The sequence below is a fragment of the Thunnus maccoyii genome, chromosome 6 (assembly GCF_910596095.1).
Source record: "Thunnus maccoyii chromosome 6, fThuMac1.1, whole genome shotgun sequence".
Lineage (NCBI taxonomy): Eukaryota > Metazoa > Chordata > Actinopteri > Scombriformes > Scombridae > Thunnus > Thunnus maccoyii.
The window spans coordinates 2,636,535-2,642,616 of record NC_056538.1 but is presented as its reverse complement, the minus strand read 5'-3'; the positions used below and the strand labels follow the sequence as shown (position 1 = coordinate 2,642,616).

The 6,082-nt window shown below is 39.6% G+C and overlaps 1 long non-coding RNA gene across 1 annotated transcript; it reads right to left on the bottom strand.

Moving 5' to 3' along the window:
* Positions 1 to 633: 633 nt before the first annotated feature.
* Positions 634 to 5,751, bottom strand: LOC121899158. The gene is made up of 3 exons (XR_006096636.1): positions 5,603 to 5,751; positions 3,179 to 3,232; positions 634 to 1,726 (listed from the first exon to the last, which is right to left on the bottom strand). It is a non-coding gene; the product is annotated as an uncharacterized LOC121899158 (long non-coding RNA).
* Positions 5,752 to 6,082: the final 331 nt, after the last annotated feature.

The window sequence follows — 6,082 nt, the reverse complement described above, 5'->3', positions numbered from 1 at the left end:
TGCCGTTACACAAAAGGAAATGTCGAGTGACAAATGGGCGCAGGACTTGAAAGCTGCCAGGTCTGCAAAACATTTTCCACTCCAATTTATAAGCAATTTTTACTGTAAATCATCAACCAGAACTGGCTACTTTGGGAAACAGGACAACGTGGTAAGTGTAGTGATGAGGGAGAGAGAGACAGAGAGCATGGTGGGGGATGACAGGAAGAAGTGGACAAAAGAGAGAGAAATAAATACCAGTAGGAATGTCAAAAATATTTACCCTGACATTATTATTAGTCTATTTCAAATTTGGAAGGACAACTTTTAAATAGTAACCCTAGGCCATATCTTTTACTTGTGTTCTATTGCATGTTACCTGTTTTAAAATTAATTACCTATTTAACTGCAGCTGATGCACAACTGTAGTTGGTATGTGGTATGCACATGGTATTTTATATACAGTATTTTTGTGTTCCCTCCCCAGCAAACACTGGTGGACAATAACCACCAGTGTTTGCCTATTTGAGTTTGACCAGTGTGAATTTTTGCTATTTCAGGATACTGATCAATATATTGGGCAGATTTAGTTTCCTCCTGAATATTGTTATTGTCAAGGCAGAGAAGCCTAAAACAAAAACTCTTCACTTAAACTCAAGTTAGAGACATTTTATTTTACAGTTTACAGCTTCTTAGGCATTACTACAAAAGTTACCTACCAGCTAGCAGGCGAACTCTAGGATATAGTACAAAAACAAAACATAACAAAAAAAAAAAAACACAGACTGAAGCTGGAAGAGGTTCCTACAGACTGGAATGATCATTAAACCCTACAATTCAGAACAAACAATTGTAGATGAACAACTGTGTCTCCGGAAAAGAATGTGTTGGATGAATGTGCAAAACCCCAAATTTTGTTCACAATATTATGTTGGTTTGTTTTAATGTCCAATACCAATGTTTTTAAAGTGGTTAAGGTTATTAAATGTAAGATTGTGGTGGTGACGGGACTTTCCTTTGCTACATAAAGTACACACTACTTTCTGCATTGACAGAGAATGTTGGCCGGACACCGGACATAAATCGTCCAACATGAACATAATTCTTTGGATACAATGAAACATATTTACAATGAGAGCCTTACTATTTGTCCCGAGGAAAGGCTATGTGTACATTACAATAAAAAGAGGTTTGCATTTTTGGGAGCATGAATGCTCAGAGATTTCAAGCTAATCTACCAATCACATAATGTGATGCAGAATCTTGTGTGCAAAGTCAACTCTTTGGACTAAGTTTGGTGCTAGAGGAAAACTGATGGATTATCCAAAACAAAAACGGCATCATCCTCTGGGGAGCATGAATGTTATCAATATATGTCATGGCAATTTCATTTATTTAAGTGGAAATTTTGGTGGTGCAAGAGGGAAGGTGAAGGGGTCACCAGAATGATTAGGAGTCAACCTCTGGGAACCATCAAAATCTGTCCAGTAGTTGTTGGAAATATTTTGAGTTAGACTGATGAGTGGCTGAACAATTGACTGACATTCTTCAAGAAAAATGAATAAATGAAATAACTAAATAGAATATGGGCTGGCATCAATGACTCAATGGTTAGCATTGTTGCTTCACAGCAAGAAAGTCTTGGGTTGGGATCCACAGGCCTACAAGTCTTTCTATGTGTGTATGTTCTTCCTATGTCCATTTGTTCCAGCTTCTTTCTGCTGTCCTGCCACACTTTTGGGTGCTCCTGTGAATTGGAGAGTTGGTCAGTCTGTATGTGTCAGCGGGGGCTTAGACCAAAATGGCATAGCATTAAAAAAGCAAGAAGTTGCATTGGTGTGGGTGCCTTGCTACAAGTATCAGCAAAAGGATGAAAAATGATCAAGGTAGGGCCATTTGAGAAATACATCCATGAGGTTAAAGGTTTATGTGACATAAAAACACTGCACAGTGGCTTATAATATTATGAGGAAAGACTTCTAGAAGGTTTTCATGGCAGCAGCTATCATACTTCTCGATCATGAGGTGAACATGAGTATGCCCTTAATGTCGCAGGCTAATCATCTAGGAATGTGTGCTTGCACATATTTGACTAGCCATCACAGTGCACTGGCAGTTGATGTTACAGAGATTAGCTAGGGTCAACTTTTCTGCAGGACAACCAAATGTTTTTTTCACTGGAGCTCTCTGCGTTGGCACCCCCCCGTGCAAACACAGTGGTTCCATTGATGCAATGTGAATGTTGGCCTGAACATGACCTTGTGGTAGACTGGTGACCCATCTAAGCGTGTATTGCATCTCTTGTACGCTGAATTTGTGGCTTTTGTGGCTCTAGCCACTTGCAAGCTAAGGAACAATTTGTAAGTGGGGAAGATAGTAGTCATTTAATAAAATGATACAGATGCAGCTATGGACAACATACAACTGTGTCAACTTTCCTGTTGGTGCCACCTTTATACAGCTTTTACACATTGGTGCAGGCAGTCCTATCAACATCTAATCAGTGTTAAAACATTGCTGGGCTACACCTAACAGTGTGATGGAAAGCAGCTCCTAATGCTGGAAGAAAGCTCACTTTGACTCTGCATTGATCAACACTCTGGGCTGATTGGGGGCAATGCAAATAACAGAGAAGTGATGGACAGCGACTGGACTGCCTCAAACCAGCCTGGAGGAATTAGCCTGCATGCTTCCCACCACACACAGACCCTTTATCAATGTCTGCGGACCCGGGGCCAATTTGAATGTGACTGAGGCACTCAGTGGACGTGACAGTGACGAAGGAGGCCCATTGGAAGCCATGGTTCAATGACTCATTATGGAGAAGGCTACAAGCTGTGTTTTCTGCATTTGATGCAGCACAAGGCTTTAAAAGCACTAATTGGAGTGTAAATGTGTCCTTTCTCTTGCATCTGCTTTGTTTGTCCTTATCTTGTCACTGAAAGGAGCTTGTGTCAGATCAGCCATCAATCTAAGTTTGAAGTATACAGAATATTTTGATAAAGAGGCAACAAGTTAAGATGACAAAAAGGCAAAAAATATATTTTTGCCAAGAACAACATTCATGTGGTGTAGGAGGGGCTCCCTTTGTATTCACTTGTAATTGTGATTATGACAATAAAAAGAAATGACAGTAAACCTTTGTGTCAAAAAATACAGTATATCGTTATATAGATTTATGTCACATCCCCCTACTCACCAAACCATGATGTATCAGAAAGTCTACAGTCCCCCAGACCATGATGCAATTCACCTAAATAAAAAAAGCATGATTCATAACCTTTGTAGTGTTGTTTTTTATATGCTGGGTTGTGTTGAGAAGAAAATAAAACTGACAGTTTAAAGGTAGAAAAGATCTCAGTGTGTTTCAAATGAAGTGTTTGTCAGGTCGAGTGTCTGAAACCCCCTTTTCGACTATTTTTGTAATTGTCCAACAATACAATCTGAGGGTGTAACAATCACACTGACTTTACGCAGGGGAGGTGTAAAAATAGACAGTTTGAACTTCATTCTCAAGCTCACTTTTTCATTCTTCTCACAACTACTTCCAGCAATTGACAGTGCAGCACTATATTGCCTTCCGAGAGAGACTGTCCAAAAGTGTGCACCCTTGCTCCCATTTGTATGAATTATAGTAGTGAAAATACAAAGACACAGACTTCTAGATGAGAGATCAGGGAGGCAGCGGGAGGAAGCTATGATGGCAGGCTCTTTGCCTCACTTTCAAGTGTGGCTGTTTTTAAAAGATATAAACACGTTTGCCTTTAGACGAGGGCAGACATCACACCATACAACCTAGCTCGTGTGAAGTGTATTGAGACTTCAAACGACTAATGTTTACATTTACCTGACAAGGCCCTCTTGTGGCCATGCAAATAATTGCCGTTTTCTGTCAGAAGTGAAGCAGCATTATGGTGTCATACTGCCACAAAGGTGGTCTCTTTTGACCATGACCACACCATATTTCCCTGACCTTTTCTCTATCGATTTGATTTGTCTTTTCAAATCGTTCACTTTTGTAGAACCTTGCATTCAATTCATATATGTAATATTATCAAAAATATTAAACGCACAATATGTAATTTCAGCCGCTAAGGGTCTCTCAATCAAAACAATAACGAAAGACAATGTGATGATGGTGTGAAGTAGCGTGGGATCATAGAAGTTGTTGTCTTCATTGGTAAGCAACCAGCTTCTTCAGGTTAGGATTACTCCAGTGTTCATCATTCAGGATGTTATTACGGGGAGCCGTATTATCCAGGGTTTCACGTTAAAAATCTGTGTTTCTCTGATGCTGTTTAGCAGGCACAGGATGTCCGGAAGAGGCTGCTAGCCAAGCTACTGCTAACGTTTGCTCAGCTTGTTTTTCTGATAACTTAAGATCCAGACGTTCAGTAGGTCTTTACTGTGGCCAAATTATCTGCAGAGGTCTTCTCCTCTCCAGAGCAAACAGACCTGTTGATTAAAACAGGTGAAAACACTGAATAAAACAGTTTCACAGTGGCACCGCATGTCTGGTAGGGGCTGTTAGCTGAGCTGTGGCTAACATTTTCTCAGCTTGTTTCTGTGATAAGATCCAGACATTCAACAGGTTTCTACTGGGAGTAGAATTATCTGCAGAGGTCTCCTCCTTTCCAAAAACAAACGTACACAGGGATTAAAACTGTAAAAGTACTGAATAAAGCCGTTTCACGTAAAAAATCAGTGTTTCTCTGACAATGCTCAGCGAGCACCAGACTTCCGGGAGGGGCTACTAGCTATGCTGCTGCTAACGTTTGCCCAGCTTGTTTCTCTTATAACTTAAGATCCAGACATCCGATGGCTAAAATCCTTCATCTAGTTAGAAGATATAATTAAAAACGACCAAGACCTAAAAAGTTTATCATAAAAATGTGGCTTAAAACTGAATACAAGTAATTTATAACAGTTTCTATTGAACAACCACAACGCAGACGAATTATCTAGTATGTGTATACTCTTTGGTAAACGCAGTTGTAGTGGACAAACATAAAGCCGACAAATGAATCTTGTATGCTTATACTCTTTGGTAGAGGGGGTATGACGCCATTGACAGACGTCCAAATGAATAAACATTTGGGATAATGCAAGTACATAGCTGAACAAAATACGTAACATAGGTCCAGCTGTTTTTACACATTTTAATGCAGAATAGTTACATATTATAGCTTTAAAAAATTTTTAAAAGAACATTTTCATAATAAATTTTTTAGACAAACTTACACCAAAGAATATAGTAAAGTAGTGACATTATGTCAGTCTGAAACGCCATTGGTCTTTGGTGGTCAGGATGAACACGTTGGCATAGCAGGGTCATCTCATGGCAGAGATGGCAGTCTAAATCCTGTCCAAACTGTTTGGATTCAACAAATCAACACACACAACGTACAAAATGCTATTGATACTGTACAGTATATTCTACAACATCATCAGGAAAGCTTTCACATGTTTACTTCAGTTGGTACAAATGGTGTGGAGAGGGGGAAAGCACCCCTACTTCCTGTGGGTATGGACCATTCTCCCCACAAATAGTGCAATCCATACAAGTTGGGAAAAAAATGTAAAAAACTCTTTCTTAAACAAACAAACATGTACTAAGCCATACCTCACACACATTCTGGGTCGCAGCATGATCCAGTTGATTGATTCCGCCACTGTGATCCACAGAATTGTGGGCAGATGTGGGAGCAGCCTCTGATTCAGACTGTGATCAAACTGAAGTGGTGCGCTCCATGCATAATAGCTGTAATTGAAATAAACAATGACCAAACACGCTCCCACAAAACAGTCTACTGTCTCCCAATCAAATATAATCTCAGCTCAAGTGAGGCGTTTGCATTAGATTATTCATGTCTGTGACAAAGTGGGTGAGACCACACCATTTGACCCTGTTACACTTTAATGTATTTCTTGCCATATTTGTCATTTGTTTGTTTGTGTTTAGCATTGTTTTGTTCTATGTACATCTGCATTCATGGTTTAATCAAGACAGACAAGTATTGTTTAAATTTAATTCTTAATTGATATTAAGTCTGTCACTGACATCACCACTGATGTCAAGGTTTAGACCAAGTATGGGGGGATT